General features: G+C 39.1%; 1 protein-coding gene across 1 annotated transcript in view; it reads right to left on the bottom strand.

The window, feature by feature from the left end:
• Positions 1–21,735, bottom strand: part of PABPC1L (poly(A) binding protein cytoplasmic 1 like) — a 756,219-nt gene that overhangs the window by 627,329 nt on the left and 107,155 nt on the right. The gene's annotated exons all lie outside the window — the stretch shown is intronic.

Below are 21,735 nucleotides of genomic sequence, written 5' to 3'. Positions count from 1 at the left end.
GCATTGTCCTGCATGAAAATCATGTTTTTCTTGAAGGATGCAGACTTCTTCCTGTACCACTGCTTGAAGGTGTCTTCCAGAAACTGGCTGTAGGACTGGGAGTTGAGCTTGACTCCATCCTCAACCCGAAAAGGCCCCAGGAGTTCATCTTTGATTATACCAGCCCAAACCAGTACTCCACCTCCACCTTGCTGGCGTCTGAGTCGGACTGGAGCTCTCTGCCCTTTACCAATCCAGCCACGGGCCCATCAAGACTCACTCATTTCATCAGTCCATAAAACCTTAGAAAAATCAGTCTTGAGATTTTTCTTGGCCCAGTCTTGACGTTGTGTGTCTTGTTCAGTGGTGGTCGTCTTTCAGCCTTTCTTACCTTGGCCATGTCTCTGAGTATTGCACACCTTGTGCTTTTGGGCACTCCAGTGATGTTGCAGCTCTGAAATATGGCCAAACTGGTGGCAAGTGGCATCTTGGCAGCTGCACGCTTGACTTTTCTCAGTTCATGGGCAGTTATTTTGCGCCTTGGTTTTTCCACACGCGACCCTGTTGACTATTTTGAATGAAACGCTTGATTGTTCGATGATCACGCTTCAGAAGCTTTGCAATTTTAAGAGTGCTGCATCCCTCTGCAAGATATCTCACTATTTTTGACTTTTCTGAGCCTGTCAAGTCCTTCTTTTGACCCATTTTGCCAAAGGAAAGGAAGTTGCCTAATAATTATGCACACCTGATATAGGGTGTTGATGTCATTAGACCACACCCCTTCTCATTACAGAGATGCACATCACCTAATATGCTTAATTGGTAGTAGGCTTTCGAGCCTATACAGCTTGGAGTAAGACAACATGCATAAAGAGGATGATGTGGTCAAAATACTCATTTGCCTAATAATTCTGCACTCCCTGTAGTTTGTCTAGACTAATCCTGGGTTTCTTTCCCCATCAGAGGAAGTATCTCAGAGCTTTTGTAAACTTAATAGAATCTTGTGGTTTTATTGCCAAAAGCAGCATCCTAAGGGGATAAAAAATTCTTGCGAGAACAAACATTTTAAAAGCTGCCACCCTTACCTGAAAAGGAAGAGCGGCATATTACCCCAATTTTCTAATCTGCATTATTTTGAAGGTTTGAAGATATATTTAGACTGCACCAATTAGATGGATTTGCCATCAAATTCCCAAGTATTTTAAAGTTTTGGTTTCTATGAAAGGGTATAATTGTTCTGACATTGTTTTTTTAACCATAAAATCTTAGACTTGGATTAATTTATTTTGTATCCTGAAACTCTACCATAATCTTCCAATATGTTTATAATGTCGCTAACGTATTTTTCTGGTGAAGTTATACACATCAATGTCATCTGCAAAAAGCGAGATCTTAAATTTCTCCTTGCCTATTTTAGATCCCAATAGGAACTCTATAAATCTTGATAGCTAGTGGTTCCAAAATTAGGTAAAAAAAAAAAAAAAGGGGTGACATCGGACAACCTTGCCTCGTGCCTCTACCTAAGGAAAAAGATGACATTTATTGACCAAAATTGTGGCACTAGTATCTGAGTATACGTTGGAGATCAGATTTAAAAAGTTCCCCTTCAGGCCAAATCTCATTAAAGTTTCAAACAAAGCTACACTTCGTCGAAGGCTGCCTCTGCATCCAAAGATAGCAGGAAGGCCTCCGGCAGAGCCAATGGATCGTACCCCCATTTTCCCCCACTGTATTGGCAGATTACTTGTAGAACCTTCCTAATGTTCAATTCTGGAGTCATCACCATCACAAAACCCACTTGACCTATAAATGGAGGAGTTTTGGCAAAATTGGTTTAAGTCTGTCAGCTAGGATTTTCATAAAAATCTTTTAATCAAGATTTAAAAGTGATATGGGTCTATATGAGGATACCTGTGTAAGATCCTTATCTTCCTTCAGCAACAATATTATATTGGCCGATTTAAATTGTGATGATATCTTCTTGCTATAAGAGTAATACTGATCATACAATTCTTTTAGCTCATAAGTGATCTCATCTTTCAAAAGCCAATAAAACCCTTCCGCATAATTTTCATGGTATTGATTATATCTTCTTCAGATATGGGTGCATCCAATGCCTCCACATCTTGTGCCGAGATCTCAGGCAATTTTATATTTTCCAAGAACCCCTGAATATCATCTCTCTTTGGTTTTTGAGACTTATATAGGTTTATGAAATCATTTTGAAAGAGCGTAGTTATTTCTTCTATTTTGTTTGCAATTCCCCCCCCCCATCGTTAATTGTCACTATAGGGTTTTTCTTTTTGGTTTTGTTGAACAGACTTGCTAAATATTTCCCCACCTTGTTTCCAAATCACTCGAATTGCATTGAATTTTTGTCGATTGACTTTCCCGCCATACTTAGTAAAAACATAATTTATGTAAGAACTTACCTGATAAATTCATTTCTTTCAGATTGGCAAGAGTCCATGAGCTAGTGACGTATGGGATACACATTCCTACCAGGAGAAGCAAAGTTTCCCAAACCTTAAAAAGCCTATAAATACGCCCCTCACCACACCCACAATTCAGTTTAACGAATAGCCAAGAAGTGGGGTGATAAGAAAGGAGAGAAGCATCAAACAAGGATTGGAATAATTGTGCTTTATACAAAAAATCATAACCACCGCAAAAAAAGGGTGGGCCTCATGGACTCTTGCCAATATGAATGAAATTAATTTATCAGGTAAGTTCTTACATAAATTATGTTTTCTTTCATGTAATTGGCAAGAGTCCATGAGCAGTGACGTATGGGATAGCAGATACCCAAGATGTGGAACTTCCACACAAGAGTCACTAGAGAGGGAGGGATAAAATAAAGACAGCCAATTCCGCTGAAAAAACAATCCACAACCCAAATCAAAAAGTTTTAATCTTTATAATGAAAAAAACTGAAATAATAAGCAGAAGAATCAAACTGAAACAGCTGCCTGAAGTACTTTTCTACCAAAAACTGCTTCTGAAGAAGAAAAAACATCAAAATGGTAGAATTTAGTAAAAGTATGCAAAGAAGACCAAGTTGCTGCTTTGCAAATATGATCAACAGAAGCTTCATTCTTAAAAGTCCAGAAAGTAGAAACTGACCTAGTAGAATGAGCCGTAATCCTTTGAGGCAGGGATTTACCCGACTCCACATAAGCATGATGAATCAAAAGCTTTAACCAAGACGCCAAAGAAATGGCAGAAGCCTTCTGACCTTTCCTAGAACCAGAAAAGATAACAAATAGACTAGAAGTCTTTCTGAAATCTTTAGTAGCTTCAACATAATATTTCAAAGCTCTTACTACATCCAAAGAATGTAAAGATCTCTCCAGATAATTCTTAGGATTAGGACACAACGAAGGGACAACAATTTCTCTACTAATGTTAGAATTTACAACTTTAGGTAAAAATTTAAAAGAAGTCCGCAAAACCGCCTTATCCTGATGAAAAATCAGAAAAGGAGACTCACAAGAGAGCAGATAACTCAAACTCTTCTAGCAGAAGAGATGGCAAAAAGGAACAAGACTTTCCAAGAAAGTAATTTAATGTCCAGAGAATGCATAGGCTCAAACGTAGGAGCCTTTAAAGCCCTCAAAACCAAATTAAGACTCCAAGGAGGAGAGATTGACTTAATGACAGGCTTGATACGAACCAAAGCCTGTACAAAACAATGAATATCAGGAAGATTAGCAATTTTTCTGTGAAACAGAACAGAAAGAGCAGAGATTTGTCCTTTCAAGGAACTTGCAGACAAAACTTTATCCAAACCATCCTGAAGAAATGCCAAGAGAATTTATGAGAAGAACACCAAGAAATGTAAGTCTTCCAAACTCTAATAAATCTTTCTAGACACAGATATACGAGCCTGTAACATAGTATTAATCACTGAGTCAGAGAAACCTCTATGACTAAGTATTAAGCGTTCAATTTCCATACCTTCAAATTTAATGATTTGAGATCCTGATGGAAAAATGGGTCTTGAGATTGGTCTGGCCTTAACGGAAGTGTCCAAGGTTGGCAACTGGCCATCCGAACAAGATCCGCATACCAAAACCTGTGTGGCCATGCTAGAGCCACCAGCAGCACAAACGAACATTCCTTTATGATTTTGGAAATCACTTTTGGAAGAAGAACTAGAGGCAGAAAGATATAAGCCGGTTGATAATTCCAAGGAAGTGACAACGCATCCACCACTTCCGCCTGAGGATCCCTGGATCTGAACAGATACCTGAGAAATTTCTTGTTTAGATGAGAAGCCATCAGATCTATTTCTGGAAGGCCCAATATCTAAACAATCTGAAGAAATACCTCTGGATGAAGAGACCATTCGCCCGGATGTAACGTCTGGCGACCGAGATAATCCGCTTCCCAATTGTCTATATCTGGGATGTGAACCGCAGAGATTAGACAGGAGCTGGATTCCGCCCATACAAGTATCCAAGATATTTCTTTCATAGCCTGAGGACTGTGAGTCCCACCTTGATGATTGACATATGCCACGGTTGTGACATTGTCTGAAAACAAATAAACGATTCTCTCTTCAGAAGAGGCCAGAACTGAAGAGCTCTGAAAATTGCATGGAGTTCCAAAATGTTGATTGGTAATCTCGCCTCCTGAGATTCCCAAACCCCCTGCACTGTCAGAGATCCCCCATACAGCTCCCTAACCTGAAAGACTTGCATCTGTTGTGATCACAGTCCAGGTTGGATGAACAAATGAGGCCCCTTGAACTAAACTATGGTGATCCAACCACCAAGTCAGAGAAAAACGAACATTGGGATTTAAGGATATTAATTGTGATATCTTTGTATAATGCCTGCACCATTGGTTCAGCATACAAAGCTGGAGAGGTCTCATGTGAAAACGAGCATATGGGATCGCGTCCGATGCTGCAGTCATGAGACCTAAAATTTCCATGCACAAAGCTACCGAAGGGAATGATTGAGACTGAAGGTTTCGACAAGCTGAAACCAATTTCAAACGTCTCTTGTCTGTTAGAGACAAAGTCATGGATACTCAATCTATTTGGAAACTCAAAAAGGTTACCCTTGTCTGAGGAATCAAGGAACTCTTTGGTAAATTGATCCTCCAACCATGTCTTTGAAGAAACAACACGAGTTGATTTGTTTGAGATTCTGCAGAATGTAAAGACTGAGCAAGTACCAAGATATCATCCAAATAAGGAAATACCGCAATACCCTGCTCTCTGATTACAGAGAGAAGGGCACCGAGAACCTTTCAAAAGATCCTTGGAGCTGTTGCTAGGCCAAAAGGAAGAGCAACAAATTGGTAATGCTTGTCTAGAAAAGAGAATCTCAGCAACTGATAGTGATCCGGATGAATAGGAATATGAAGATATGCATCCTGTAAGTCTATTGTGGACATATAATGCCCTTGCTGAAAAAAAGGCAGAATAGTCCTTATAGTCGCCATTTTGAATGTTGGTATCCTTACAAAACAATTCAATATTTTTAGATCCAGAACTGGTCTGAAAGAATTCTCTTCGGTACAATGAACAGATTTGAATAAAACCCCAGACCCCGTTCCAGATCTGGAACTGGCACAATTACCCCAGCTGACTCCAGATCTGAAACACATTTCAGAAAAGCCTATGCCTTTACTGGGTTTACTGGAATGTGTGAGAGAAAGAATCTTCTCACAGGCGGTCTTATCTTGAAACCTATTCTGTACCCGTGTGAAACAATGTTCTGAATCCAATGATTTTGAATCGAACTGATCCAAACATCTTTGAAAAATCTTAACCTGCCCCCTAAAAGCTGTGCTGGAATGAGGGGCGCACCTTCATGTGGACTTGGGAGCTGGTTTTGATTTCCTAAAAGGCTTGGATTTATTCCAGACTGGAGAAGGTTTCCAAATGGAGACCGTTCCTTTAGGGGAAGGGTCAGGCTTCTGTTCCTTATTCTACCGAAAGGAACGAAAACGATTAGCATCCCTATATTTACCCTTAGATTTTTTATCCTGAGGCAAAAAAACATAATTTATTTAAGAACTTACCTGATAAATTAATTTCTTTCATATTAGCAAGAGTCCATGAGCTAGTGACGTATGGGATATACATTCCTACCAGGAGTGGCAAAGCTTCCCAAACCTCAAAATGCCTATAAATACACCCCTCACCACACCCACAATTCAGTTTAACGAATAGCCAAGAAGTGGGGTGATAAGAAAGGAGCGAAAGCATCAAAAATAAAGAATTGGAATAATTGTGCTTTATACAAAAAAATCATAACCACCACAAAAAGGGTGGGCCTCATGGACTCTTGCTAATATGAAAGAAATTAATCAGGTAAGTTCTTACATAAATTATGTTTTCTTTCATGTAATTAGCAAGAGTCCATGAGCTAGTGACGTATGGGATAACAGATACCCAAGATGTGGAACTTCCACGCAAGAGTCACTAGAGAGGGAGGGATAAAATAAAGACAGCCAATTCCGCTGAAAAAATAATCCACAACCCAAATCAAAAAAATTGAAATAATAAGCAGAAGAATCAAACTGAAACAGCTGCCTGAAGTACTTTTCTACCAAAAACTGCTTCTGAAGAAGAAAAAACATCAAAATGGTAGAATTTAGTAAAAGTATGCAAAGAAGACCAAGTTGCTGCTTTGCAAATCTGATCAACAGAAGCTTCATTCCTAAAAGCCCAGGAAGTAGAAACTGACCTAGTAGAATGAGCCGTAATTCTTTGAGACGGGGACTTACCCTACTCTACATAAGCATGATGAATCAAAGACTTTAACCAAGACACCAAAGAAATGGCAGAAGCCTTCTGACCTTTCCTGGAACCAGAAAAGATAACAAATAGACTAGAAGTCTTTCTGAAACCTTTAGTAGCTTCAACATAATATTTCAAAGCTCTTACTACATCCAAAGAATGTAAAGATCTCTCCAGAGAATACTTAGGATTAGGACACAATGAAGGGACAACAATTTCTCTACTAATGTTGTTAGAATTCACAACTTTAGGTAAAAATTTAAATGAAGTCCGCAACACTGCCTTATCCTGATGAAAAATCAGAAAAGGAGATTCACAAGAAAGAGCAGATAACTCAGAAACTCTTCTAGCAGAAGAGATGGCCAAAAGGAACACAACTTTGCAAGAAAGTAATTTAATATCCAGAGAATGCATAGGTTCAAACGGAGGAGCCTGTAAAGCCCTCAGAACCAAATTAAGACTCCAAGGAGGAGAGATTGACTTAATGACAGGCTTGATACGAACCAAAGCCTGTACAAAACAATGAATATCAGGATGATTAGCAATCTTTCTGTGAAAAAGAACCGAAACAGCAGAGATTTGACCTTTCAAGGAACTTGCAGACAAACCCTTATCCAAACCATCCTGAAGAAACTGTAAAATTCTAGGAATTCTAAAAGAATGAAAAGAGAATTTATGAGAAGAACACCAAGAAATGTAAGTCTTCCAGACTCGGTAATAAATCTTCCTAGACACAGATTTAAAAGCCTGTAACATAGTATTAATCACCGAGTCAGAGAAACCTCTATGACTAAGTATCAAGCGTTAAATCTCCATACCTTCAAATTTAATGATTTGAGATCCTGATGGAAAAATGGGCCTTGAGATAGGTCTGGCCTTAACGGAAGTGTCCAAGGTTGGCAACTGGCCATCCGAACGAGATCCGAAAAACAAAACCTGTGAGGCCATGCTGGAGCCACCAGCAGAACAAACGCTCCAGTAGGATTTTGGAAATCACTTTTGGAAGAAGAACTAGAGGCGGAAAGATATAAGCCGGTTGACAATTCCAAGGAAGCTACAACGCGTCCACTGCTTCCGCCTGAGGATCCCTGGATCTGGACAGATACCTGGGAAATTTCTTGTTTAGATGAGAGGCCATCAGATCTATTTCTGGAAGTCCCCAGATTTGAACAAACTGAAGAAATACCTCTGAGTGAAGAGACCATTCACCCGGATGTAGCGTCTGGCGACTGAGATAATCCGCTTCCCAATTGTCTATACCTGGGATGTGAACCGCAGAGAGTAGACAGGAGCTGGATTCCGCCCATACAAGTATCCAAGATACTTCTTTCATAGCCTGAGGACTGCGAGTCCCTCCTTGATGATTGACATACGCCACGGTTGTGACATTGTCTTAAAACAAATAAACGATTCTCTCTTCAGAAGAGGTCAGAACTGAAGAGCTCTCAAAATCGCACGGAGTTCCAAAATGTTGATTGGTAATCTCGCCTCCTGAGATTCCCAAACCCCCTGCACTGTCAGAGATCCCCCATACAGCTCCCTAACCTGAAAAACTTGCATCTGTTGAGATCACAGTCCAGGTTGGACGAACAAAAGAGGCCCCTTGAATTAAACGATGGTGATCCAACCACCAAGTCAGAGAAGATCAAACATTGGGATTTAAGGATATTAATTGTGATATCTTTGTATAATCCCTGCACCAATGGTTCAGCATACAAAGCTGGAGAGGTCTCATGTGAAAACGAGCAAAAGGGATCACATCCGATGCAGCAGTCATGAGACCTAGAATTTCCATGCACAAAGCTACCCAAGGGAACGATTGAGACTGAAGGTTTCGACAAGCTGAAACCAATTTCAGACGTCTCTTTTCTGTTAGAGACAAAGTCATGGACACTAAATCTATTTGGAAATCCAAAAAGGTTACCCTTGTCTGAGGAATCAAGGAACTCTTTGGTAAATTGATCCTCCAACCATGTCTGAAGAAACAACACAAGTTGATTCGTATGAGATTCTGCAGAATGTAAAGACTGAGCAAGTACCAAGATATCGTCCAAATAAGGAAATACCGCAATACCCTGTTCTCTGCTTACAGAGAGAAGGGCACCGAGAACCTTTGAAAAGATCCTTGGAGCTGTTGCTAGGCCAAACGGAAGAGCAACAAACTGGTAATGCTTGTCTAGAAAAGAGAATCTCAGGAACGGATAGTGATCTGGATGAATTGGAATATGAAGATATGCATCCTGTAAGTCTATTGTAGACATATAATGCCCTTGCTGAACAAAAGGCAGAATAGTCCTTATAGTTACCATATTGAATGTTGGTATCCTTACATAACGATTCAATATTTTTAGATCCAGAACTGGTCTGAAGGAATTCTCCTTCTTTGGTACAATGAACAGATTTGACTAAAACCCCAGACCTCGTTCCAGAACTGGAACTGGCACAATTACCCCAGCCGACTCTAGGTCTGAAACACATTTCAGAAACGCCTGAGCCTTTACTGGGTTTACTGGAATGCATGAGAGAAAAAAATCTTCTCACAGGCAGCCTTACCTTGAAACCTATTCTGTACCCTTGTGAAACAATGTTCTGAATCCAAAGACTATGAATCGAATTGATCCAAACATCTTTGAAAAATCGTAACCTGCCCCCCTACCAGCTGTGCTGGAATGAGGGCCGCACCTTCATGCGGATTTAGGAGCTGGTTTTGACTTTCTAAAAGGCTTGGATTTATTCCAGACTGGAGAAGGTTTCCAAACGGAAACTGTTCCTTTAGGGGAAGGGTCAGGCTTCTGTTTCTTATTCTGACGAAAGGAAAGAAAATGATTAGCAGCCCTATATTTACCTTTAGATTTTTTGTCCTGAGGCAAAAAGGCTCCCTTCCCCCCAAGTAACAGTTGAAATTATTGAATCCAACTGTGAACCAAATAATTTATTACCTTGGAAAGAAAGAGAAAGCAACGTTGACATAGAAGTCATATCTGCATTCCAAGATTTAAGCCATAAAGCTCTTCTAGCTAAAATAGCTAAAGACATATACCTGACATCAATTCTAATGATATCAAAAATGGCATCACAAACAAAGTTATTAGCATGTTGAAGAAGTTTAACAATGCTATAAGCATTATGGTCTGACACTTGTTGCGCTAAAGCCTCCAACCAGAAAGTGGAAGCTGCAGCACCATCAGCCAAAGAAATAGCAGGTCTAAGAAGATTACCTGAACATAAATAAGCCTTAAAGGATCCTTAAAAGAAGTACTACTATCTGCCGTAGGAATAGTAGTACGTTTAGCAAGAGTAGAGATAGCCCCATCAACTTTGGGGATTTTTTCCCAAAACTCTAATCTATCATATGGCAAAGGGTACAATTTCTTAAACCTTGGAGAAGGAGTAAATGAAGTACCCAGACTATTCCATTCCCTAGAAATTACTTCTGAAATAGCATCAGGAACTGGAAAAACTTCTGGAATAACTACATGAGGTTTAAAAACCAAATTTAAATGCTTACTAGTTTTAACATCAAGAGGACTAGACTCCTCCATATCTAATGCAATCAACACTTCTTTCAGTAAAGAACAAATAAACTCCATCTTAAACAAATATGAAGATTTATCAGTGTCAATATCTGAGGCAGAATCTTCTGAACCAGATAGATCCTCATCAGAAATAGATAAGTCAGAATGATGGCGGTCATTTAAAAATTCATCTGAAATATGAGAAGTTTTAAAAGACCTTTTACGTTTACTAGAAGGAGGTATAACAGACAGAGCCTTCCGAATAGAATTAGAAACAAATTCTTTTACATTTACAGGAACATCCTGAACATTAGATGTTGACGGAGCAACAACATATAATGGATTATTACTAATGGAAATATTATCTGCGTTTGATAGTTTATCATGACAACTAACACAAACTACAGCCGGAGGAACAGTTAGCATAAGTTTACAACAAATGCACTTAGCTTTGGTAGAACCGACATCAGGCAGCGTCTTTCCAGAAGTAGATTCTGATCCAGGGTCAGGTTGTGACATCTTGCAATATGTAATAGAAAAACCAACATATAAAGCAAAATTATCAAATTCCTTAAATGACAGTTTCAGGAATGGGAAAAAATGCAAACAGAACATGCCTCCAGAAACCAGAAGCAACTAAAAAGTGAGACTTAAATAATGTAAAAAAGGGGAGGCCGAGCAAGCCGGGCGTCTGAGCGGTCGCACACTAAAAAAGCTCTGCTCTTATGCTACCTATAATTAATAATTAAAACGTGAGAGGATCCCAGGCGCCTACACTAAGGAGGCTAGGTTTAAGTTATGAGATATCACAGTGTGACTAAAAATTAATTTAATATATCTTCACAAATAAATAAAGGGAGGTAGTCGATTTAAGAATAATAAAATACAAAGCAATAGAATAAAATACAGTTACAAACTTCATGGATCTATGGTAAGAATAAAGATATAACAAATTGATAAAATAAAAACAATACGCAATTGAATACAGCAGGATATAGAACGAGTCACTAGTGGTGAATCAATTGGTGAAAATAAATCTGGTGGCTTCAAATGTGGACTTAGTTAATCAAACTGTGATAAAAAATAAACAGTGACTAAAATTCCAAAAAATCCTAAATCCAAGAAAAAAAGGAAAGAAAGGAAAAAACATAATTTATGTAAGAACTTACCTGATAAATTCATTTCTTTCATATTAGCAAGAGTCCATGAGCTAGTGACATATGGGATATACATTGCTACCAGGAGGGGCAAAGTTTCCCAAACCTCAAAATGCCTATAAATACACCCCTCACCACACCCACAAATCAGTTTAACGCATAGCCAAGAAGTGGGGTGATAAGAAAAAAGCGCAAAAGCATATAAAATAATAAATTGGAATAATTGTGCTTTACACAAAAAAATCATAACCACCACAAAAAGGGTGGGCCTCATGGACTCTTGCTAATATGAAAGAAATGAATTTATCAGGTAAGTTCTTACATAAATTATGTTTTCTTTCATGTAATTAGCAAGAGTCCATGAGCTAGTGACGTATGGGATAATGACTACCCAAGATGTGGATCTTCCACGCAAGAGTCACTAGAGAGGGAGGGATAAAATAAAGACAGCCAATTCCACTGAAAATAATCCACACCCAAAATAAAGTTTAAATCTTATAATGAAGAAAACTGAAATTATAAGCAGAAGAATCAAACTGAAACAGCTGCCTGAAGTACTTTTCTACCAAAAACTGCTTCAGAAGAAGAAAAAACATCAAAATGGTAGAATTTAGTAAAAGTATGCAAAGAAGACCAAGTTGCTGCTTTGCAAATCTGATCAACCGAAGCTTCAATCCTAAACGCCCAGGAAGTAGAAACTGACCTTGTAGAATGAGCTGTAATCCTTTGAGGCGGAGTTTTACCCGACTCAACATAAGCATGATGAATTAAAGATTTCAACCAAGATGCCAAAGAAATGGCAGAGGCCTTCTGACCTTTCCTAGAACCGGAAAATATAACAAATAGACTAGAAGTCTTTCGGAAATTCTTAGTAGCTTTAACATAATATTTCAAAGCTCTAACTACATCCAAAGAATGCAATGATCTCTCCTTAGAATTCTTAGGACACAATGAAGGAACCACAATTTCTCTACTAATGTTGTTAGAATTCACAACCTTAGGTAAAAATTTAAAAGAAGTTTGCAACACCGCCTTATCCTGTGAAAAATCAGAAAAGGAGACTCACAAGAAAGAGCAGATAATTCAGAAACTCTTCTGGCAGAAGAGATGGCCAAAAGGAACAAAACTTTCCAAGAAAGTAATTTTAATGTCCAATGAATGCATAGGTTCAAATGGAGGAGCTTGAAGAGCCCCCAGAACCAAATTCAAACTCCAAGGAGGAGAAATTGACTTAATGACAGGTTTTATACGAACCAAAGCTTGTACAAAACAATGAATATCAGGAAGATTAGCAATCTTTCTGTGAAAAAGAACAGAATGAGCAGAGATTTGTCCTTTCAAGGAACTTGCAGACAAACCTTTATCCAAACCATCCTGAAGAAACTGTAAAATTCTCGGAATTCTAAAAGAATGCCAGGAAAAATGATGAGAAAGACACCAAGAAATATAAGTCTTCCAGACTCTATAATATATCTCTCTAGATACAGATTTACGAGCCTGTAACATAGTATTAATCACAGAGTCAGAGAAACCTCTTTGACCAAGAATCAAGCGTTCAATCTCCATACCTTTAAATTTAAGGATTTGAGATCCTGATGGAAAAAAGGACCTTGCGACAGAAGGTCTGGTCTTAACGGAAGAGTCCACGGTTGGCAAGAGGCCATCCGGACAAGATCCGCATACCAAAACCTGTGAGGCCATGCTGGAGCTACCAGCAGAACAAACGAGCATTCCTTCAGAATCTTGGAGATTACTCTTGGAAGAAGAACTAGAGGTGGAAAGATATAGGCAGGATGATACTTCCAAGGAAGTGACAATGCATCCACTGCTTCCGCTTGAGGATCCCTGGATCTGGACAGATACCTGGGAAGTTTCTTGTTTAGATGAGAGGCCATCAGATACACTTAACTTTGGTAGATCCAGCACCAGGCAGCGATTTTCCAGAAGTATCTTCTGACATCTTGCAATATGTAATAGAAAAAACAACATATAAAGCAAAATTGATCAAATTCCTTAAATGACAGTTTCAGGAATGGGAAAAAATGCCAGTGAACAAGCTTCTAGCAACCAGAAGCAATAAATGAGACTTAAATAATGTGGAAACAATAGTGACGCCCATATTTTTTTAGCGCCAAAAAAGACGCCCACATTATTTGGCGCCTAAATGCTTTTGGCGCCAAAAATTACGCCACATCCGGAACGCCGACACTTTTGGCGCAAAAAAACGTCAAAAATGACGCAACTTCCGGCGACACGTATGACGCCGGAAACCAAGAAAAAAAATTTGCACCAAAAAGTCCGCGCCAAGAATGACGCAATAAAATGAAGCATTTTCAGCCCCCGCGAGCCTAACAACCCACAGGGAAAAGTCAAATTTTAAGGTAAGAAAAAATTGATTTAATCATATGCATTATCCCAAATATGAAACTGACTGTCTGAAATAAGGAACGTTGAACATCCTGAGTCAAGGCAAATAAATGTTTGAATACATATATTTAGAACTGTTACGGTTACCCTTAGTCTCGCTGAGAGATGGACCGCTTAGTAGCCTGGATTCCTATTGCTGAAGAGGGGAGAAACTGCTTTCCATAGTATTCTATATGAGTCTCGCAAATGTAGAATAATCCCCCTTAGCTGTAGTACAGCTAGGATACCCTTCTGCCCACAAAAACGAGTCAACGCTGCGATTGAGGGACAACCAAGAACTGAGGACTGGGATGCCCAGCCTGCTTTTTATTTAGGTTACATGCACACAGGGCACTCCCAGGGGGGGAAGCATAAAATCCCCCATCACACATTTAGACAAAGCCCTTGGACAGGCCACCGCAGATAACAAGTACACACAAGAAAACAATTGAGTCCTTCTTATCACCTAGCAGTGAATGCTTATCACAAACTTAATTACAGTACACAATATGCTAGGAAACCTGCCTCAGAAAATAGTTTTCTCAAAACTGAACAGAGTTAACCCTTTATGAAATGATACTTGTTACAGTTTTCTTGGAGCCCTTCTTAGGCGCTGGCTTGGCTGGTTCAGGCATTGCTGCTGGGAAATAAGTTTCTTCACAACAAAATAACTAATGCTTCTGTAACAAGAACTTTATAAACAAAGTGCCCAACCATAGCTTAGAGTGTCACAGAAAATAAGACTTACTTACCCCCAGGACACTCATCTACATGTAGTAGAAAGCCAAACCAGTACTGAAACGAGAATCAGTAGAGGTAATGGTATATATAAGAGTATATCGTCGATCTGAAAAGGGAGGTAAGAGATGAATCTCTACGACCGATAACAGAGAACCTATGAAATAGACCCCATAGAAGGAGATCATTGAATTCAAATAGGCAATACTCTCCTCACATCCCTCTGACATTCACTGCACGCTGAGAGGAAAACCGGGCTCCAACCCGCTGTGGAGCGCATATCAACGTAGAATCTAGCACAAACTTACTTCATCACCTCCATAGGAAGCAAAGTTTGTAAAAACTGATTTGTGGGTGTGGTGAGGGGTGTATTTATAGGCATTTTGAGGTTTGGGAAACTTTGCCCCTCCTGGTAGGAATGTATATCCCATATGTCACTAGCTCATGGACTCTTGCTAATTACATGAAATAAAAGGTGTTTAAAAAAATCCTGTAATGAACAGTCAGTGTGTAATTCAAAAATTACTTTTTATATGATCCGGTTGTAGTTAAGTCTAAATCAGTGACGAAAGTCCCAAAAAAATCAAAAATACGTGTGTCAGACGGATAGCAAATTGGTGCAAATGCAGCAAAGTTTGTAGTGTTAATATATCACAGCATAGATTGTAGTGTGTAAAAATACAAAAAGTAAAAATAAAAATGCAAATACACCGACAGTCTTCAAACAAATGTCAATGATACTTGGAAGGTGATGTTAAAACAATACAACAATAACAAGAAAGGAAGAGATGATCCACCTGTGGAAAAAACAAAATAGAATATAGTGTAGATTGTCCTAGATAAGTAACAAACAATAGAATAAGGCTTACCAGTGCTGGTCAACGCATTTCGGCCCGTGCTAGGCCTTTCTCAAGACTACCTATAATTAATAATTAGACCGCTCAGTATTGCCCAAATTGTTGCTATATGGTGATCAGAGATCTGGAGACCAGTGCCATAGGGTCTAGTGGAGAAGAGAGGACTTAAAATTGCTGCCCGGAGCAGTCTTTTTCCACCCGTTGCTTACACGCTGCCCGCCTGGGAAGCGGCCATTTTAAGAACCGCGTGGAACTCAGCTACAAGTGAGGGAAACATCCATTTTGCAAATAGAGTACTTAATTCTACCGCATGATGGAGACTTCCGTGGAAGCCTTGCTACATCTTCTAGCCACCAAGATGGAGAGCCAGTTTAATACTCTCACGAAAATCCTCAGAGACGAGTGGAGCCCTACTTCTGCAGGAGAATCTGAATGCCGACATATACAAACCTCCTACAGATTGTGAGAGATTTCTGAGGGAGAAGAGCTTCCAGCAGGAGATTTGGAGGAACATGCGCTTTCAGATGAGCAGCGTATTTGTGCCGATTCCCGGAACCAGACTGAGAGACACACAGGGGGTATACCAGTACCTGGAGCTGGTCGGGGCTGTTTGATAGACTCTGAGAAGCTGATCCCTGACCCTCCGGCGATGCGGCCAAACACTGAGGGACACCAGGTCCAAACTAGTTGTGTGCTAAACCCTAATGCTGATCCACGATCGGATGTAACTCCCACGATGTCTAGCTCCTACTTAGATGCTCCGGATGGTAAGATCAATAGAGAGGCCAGCCCTACACTATGCTCTGACAGTACAGGACACAGTTTAAGAAAAGCCTTAAATCTGACATCGGACGCTAACGGCAGCTCACTGCTTGCCTTGTGTTCTCTCAGTCTGGAACATAATTTGAGAAAAGCTAACTGAGTTCTCAAGAGACAATCAAAGCTCATGGTCCTTTGACCTTTCTACAGGAGACATACGGACTGCAGAAACAGAATTTGTTTTAACTCTGCTGCCCTGTGGCATTGGCTAGTAAAAGACTTGTCTCCTAGACTCGGAAGAGAGAGGTACCCCTGTACCTTTGGCTGGAGCGGTTTCAAAAGACACATTACATAGAGACTTGGTGTTTTATATATTTTCAGCTATCATGTTCAGTTTACATATTTTCTCCCTTTAGTCTCAGGTTCTAATCATTACGATACTGCTAATGCTATGTGTTATAATAGGTTTAGTCTTATCCCTCACTAACATTGTGATTACTAACTGGTTAATTTCAAGCAAGAATAGTGCAGCTCCCCATTGCATCTCTCTGCTTCAGGTATATGTAAGGATTCATTCTCTACATTTATGCTAAATCTAATATCCTTCGTATATGTATACTACAGCTCAGGGGGGGGATTTCCTTAAATGCAGCACTATTTTAAACTTTAAACATGGTTTACTCATGGTATAGGTTATTAGGAGTTTATTGATTTTGGCTGATACCAACCTCTTCTTAGATATTATAACCACCATGTATGATACACCAGCTATGGGTTTAGGGTCACTCATATAGGGATCAGATACCGATTCTGCTTTAAAAGTTTTGCACACCTATTTCACTCTACAATACATATGATAATTATGACACTAGAGTCTACTATACTAGTTCTGGAATACACAGCGCAGACTGTCTATAAATAAACATATGGTTTGGTGATAGTTCTTCTGTTCTTTATCCCTTTGTTAGTCAGGAAATCCAGCTCCCTTAGTGACTTGTCATCCAGGACCACCCAGTTAGTACCTTCATGATCAGACTTGCTTGTACTGGTGGTTCTGTATTAATTTTGATCTGATATATGTCCTGTATAGGTTTTTCCCATAACCACGGAGACAGAAGAGTATCCTTTCTTGTATTCACCCACATATACTTATACCAGGATCTATAAGCACTTATGACACTGTGCGGCTATATTGGTTTATTAGGCCCCGCCCCCCTTCCCTACCCCCACTCTATTCAGAGCGGCTCTTGCCCGCTGCACTACCCTTCCCCCCTCTTTATACTAATAATGGTTGCCAAATGTTTTTGAATTTTACTCTGTATATTCTTTACAAAAGCAGCCGCAATATAAAAATCATTTTACGCTCAATTTATAAATTTTATCACGAAGCCCAAGAGTGGCTTCCATGTAGCTTCCATTAGTTATGGTTTTAAGAGATTCATTTGGTCCACAAGTGGCCACCTCAGTAGCTACCACGTTATCTTGTTATTCTTTACCCCCCCAAAAAAAGAGATATCTAACTATGTCCATAGAGTTCAATGTAGAAATTTTATATACAATAATTATAACTATTACAGTGAACTTGATTAGGAAGCCTTTGAGTTAGCCCTTATATGTACTTCTACAAAGTTGTTTACGCCTGATGGATGTCTCTTAATTCATGTGATCCATTTAACTAAGCAATATTTTATTTTTGTGCTCATGCATGCTGATATTGTTGAGGCTCTCGGAAGGCTGTCAGCTGACTAAGTAGAAATGTCCAGATACTTTTAAGGTCTGTAATATATCTTAGCAAGGATCTCTATTGTAGTTACAGGCTTACCATATATAATGTGTGTACTATGTTATCTTCGTTTGTCTGTTGTTGGATATTTGTTCCTCTATTGTTTGTAAATGATAAATCTCAATAAAAAAATTATTTTTAAAAAAAAATAATGTAAAAAAACTGGCGCCAAGTATGACGCCCACATATTTTTTGGCCCCAAAAACGTCTAACACAAGAGTAAAAAATGACGCAACTACGTGAAAACTTCCTGCGTCAATTATGACGCCGGAAAGGACGTTAACGTCAGACAAACGTCAATCTTGCGCCAAAAAAGTCTTGCGCCAAAAATGACGCAATAAATTCTAGCATTTTTTGCACCCGCGAGCCTAACAGCCCGCAATTTAGAGGAAAAAATTCAATGAAAATTTTAGGTAAGAAAAATATTTATTCATATGCATTTTCCCAAAAAATGAAACTGACAGTCTGAAAGAAGGAAAATAAACAGATTGACCTGAATCATGGCAAATATAGTATAAAACATATATTTAGAACTTTACATATAAAGTGCCAAACCATAGCTGAGTGTGTCATAAATAAAAATAAGACTTACTTACCCAAAGACACTCATCTACATAAAGTAGATAGCCAAACCAGTACTGAAACGAGAATCAGTAGAGGTAATGGTATATAAGAGTATATCGTCGATCTGAAAAGGGAGGTAGGAGAAGAAATCTATACGACCGATAACAAAGAACCTATGAAATGGATCCCCTAGAGGAAGACCATGGTATTCAAATAGGCAATACTCTCTTCACATCCCTCTGACATTCACTGCACTCTTAGAGGAAAACCGGGCTTCAGCCTGCTGCGAAGCGCATATCAAAGTAGAAATCTAGCACAAACTTACTTCACCACCTCCATGGGAGGCAAAGTTTGTAAAACTGAATTGTGGGTGTGGTGAGGGGCGTATTTATAGGCATTTTAAGGTTTGGGAAACTTTGCCCCTCCTGGTAGGAATGTATATCCCATACGTCACTAGCTCATGGACTCTTGCCAATTACATGAAAGAAAAGTGATATATACCTTTTTTAATTTTGTAATAATTATGTCTATTTTCCTTAGACGGATGTTTTCTAAAAAAAAGTATATGCTGCGGAAAGGGAATACGCCAATTTAATATTCTCAGTGTTACGTCTTATTTAATTGGACTAAAGAAAAAAGGTTCATTGTTACTTTAGCCGCCTCCCAATAAATTACCATATTTTTATATTCTATATTAAGCCTATACTCGTTCCATTTTTGTCTCAAAAATTGAGCAAACCTTGACGACTTGGCCAGGTAACTAGGGAAGAAGAAAGCATTGTAATTGGCTTTGTGTGGTTAGCGTAAAGTTAAGGTAACTGAGGAATGGTCCGAAAAAACAAATTCCAGAATTTTTGCATACAATACTCTAGTCATCAAAGATTATGATGTTAAAAATAGGTCTAATCTGGCAAGAGTAATGTGAGTTTTAGAGGAACAAGTAAATTCTAAGTTATTCGGGTTTAAGAGTCTCCATGCATCAATAGTTTAGTTTATAGTTAGAGAATGCTGAAAATACCCCATTTTCATAATTTAGCTTTGACTTCCGTATCTTAATTGTTCTTTTTTCTTGAAGATTTTTCCTGTCTAAGAAAGAATTTGGTGTTAAATTATAACCCCCCATAATTATCACTTTGCCATCTGAGAATTTATCTAAAACCCTATGTATTTTCTACAAATCAGTCTTAGTTATGGCAGCACACTCACAGCCGTTTCTCTTATAAAGAGACTGGAACACCTCTTCAATTGTGAAAAGGAGAGTCATCGCTACCACAAAAGTCAAGCAAAATGCTTAAAATGAATACTAATTTTAGAGGCTAGATGTTAAAACTGAACATGATGTTCATTTGTACATACTATCCCATTATTCATGAAGGAGCATTGTAGTGTAAATATGAATGGAGTTCTTTCCACAGTGTTTTAAAAAAAATAAAACAAAAACAGTGACTACGGCCTAGACTAGGGGACTAATATTACTCCAGATCTTCTGTGATCCACAATTAGTTCAACAGTATGACCGAGGACCGCACACAGAGCCGAAACTAAGACGTCCCCTAAAGACTTCATGCATGCACAACACCGTCGCCTTACACACAAGCTGAACCAATACTTAGCTGATACGGTCTAATCAGAGCCACTAGTGTGCAAAAGAGGATACAAACTAGGCCCTCAGACATACACACTCTGGATACCTTATCCCAGTATCGTACCGGGGGTCATATACAGAACCCCTGCCAAAACAAGTAAAGGGCACCAAAGGCCAGTCTGTGGCGGGAAGCACAGACTGAAGTGCGTACTGCCACAGGATAGATAAAAAATTGAGCCAAAGCGCTAATGGTGCGCATTGAAAACACCAACATCAAGCTTAATTTGAAAGGAATATCCTCCCAAAGTATGCAACGCAGGGCGCTAAGCTATAGGTGCATCTAAAGATACCCACCACGGAGCTCCCAGTACCATCGAAAACCACAAACTGTACAAAATGCGGTAATCTCACATTCAGTAAAAACGGAGGTGCTGCCATTGCATACTGGTAAGTCCTAAAAGAAAAACCTTTACAGAGAAGCTCCTAGAAGAGCTAAAATACCTCCCCTGACATACATTGTTTAACAGGGGAATGTGGCTAAGCAATCAGGGCCATTAGGTTATAACTCCCTTGATGCAGTCCTACAGAGAACCATTGTTAGCTGCGATCAGTCCTACAGTGAACTATTGTTAGTTGGGAGAATTGTCTTAGTCTATAAGCCAGGTGGTTGCCAGATAGCCCTGCTGCTCCTGTGTAAGGATTCTAGGCTGCTTTATACAAGAGCCCTACATATACCACCCATCGATAAACCAAAATCCCAACATTGAAGAGATTTTTTTAAAAACAATTTATGTAAGAACTTACCTGATAAATTCATTTTTCATAGTGGCAAGAGTCCATGAGCTAGTGACATATGGGATATACATTCCTACCAGGAGGGGACAAAGTTTCCCAAACCTCAAAATGCCTATAAATACACCTCCCACCTCACTCATACCTTAGTTATCGTGTAGCCAAGAATTGAGGTGTAAAAACATAGTAAAAAGCATACAAAGAAGAACTGGAAGAAATAATGTGCTGTATACAAAAAAATAACCACAAAAAATAGGGTGGGTCTCAGACTCTTGCCACTATGAAATGAATTTATCAGGTAAGTCCTTACATAAATTTTGTTCTTTCATGTAAGTGGCAAGAGTTCATGAGCTACTGATGTATGGGATATAAATACCCGAGATGTGGAAGACCACGTGTCACTAGAAAGGAAGGGATAAAATAAAAAGCTATTTCCGCTGAGAAAATAAATCCCCAAAAATAATTAAGTTTTCTTAAAAATTTCAAAAAACTAAAATCAAAAGGCATAAGAATCAAACAGACAACTGCCTGAAGAACCTTTCTACCAGGCTGCTTCCGAAGAAGCAAACACATTAAAATGGTAAAATTATGCAAAGACGACCAAGTTGCTGCTTTGCAAATTTAATCAACTGAAGCTTCATTCTTGAGAGCCCAAGAAGTGGAAACTGATCTAGTAGAATGAAGCTGCAATTCTGAGATGGAGACTGCCCCGCCTCCAAATAAGCTTTGTGAATTAAGTCTCAACCAAGAAGCCAGAGAAAGAGGCTTTCTGACCTTTCCTGGAGCCAGAAAAAATAAAGACTAGAAGTATTTCTGAAATCTTTAGTAGTCTCAACATAATAT

The sequence above is a fragment of the Bombina bombina genome, chromosome 1 (assembly GCF_027579735.1).
Source record: "Bombina bombina isolate aBomBom1 chromosome 1, aBomBom1.pri, whole genome shotgun sequence".
Classification (NCBI taxonomy): Eukaryota; Metazoa; Chordata; class Amphibia; order Anura; family Bombinatoridae; genus Bombina; species Bombina bombina.
The sequence above is the reverse complement of the archived record's forward strand: the minus strand, read 5'-3'. Positions and strand labels throughout refer to the sequence as shown.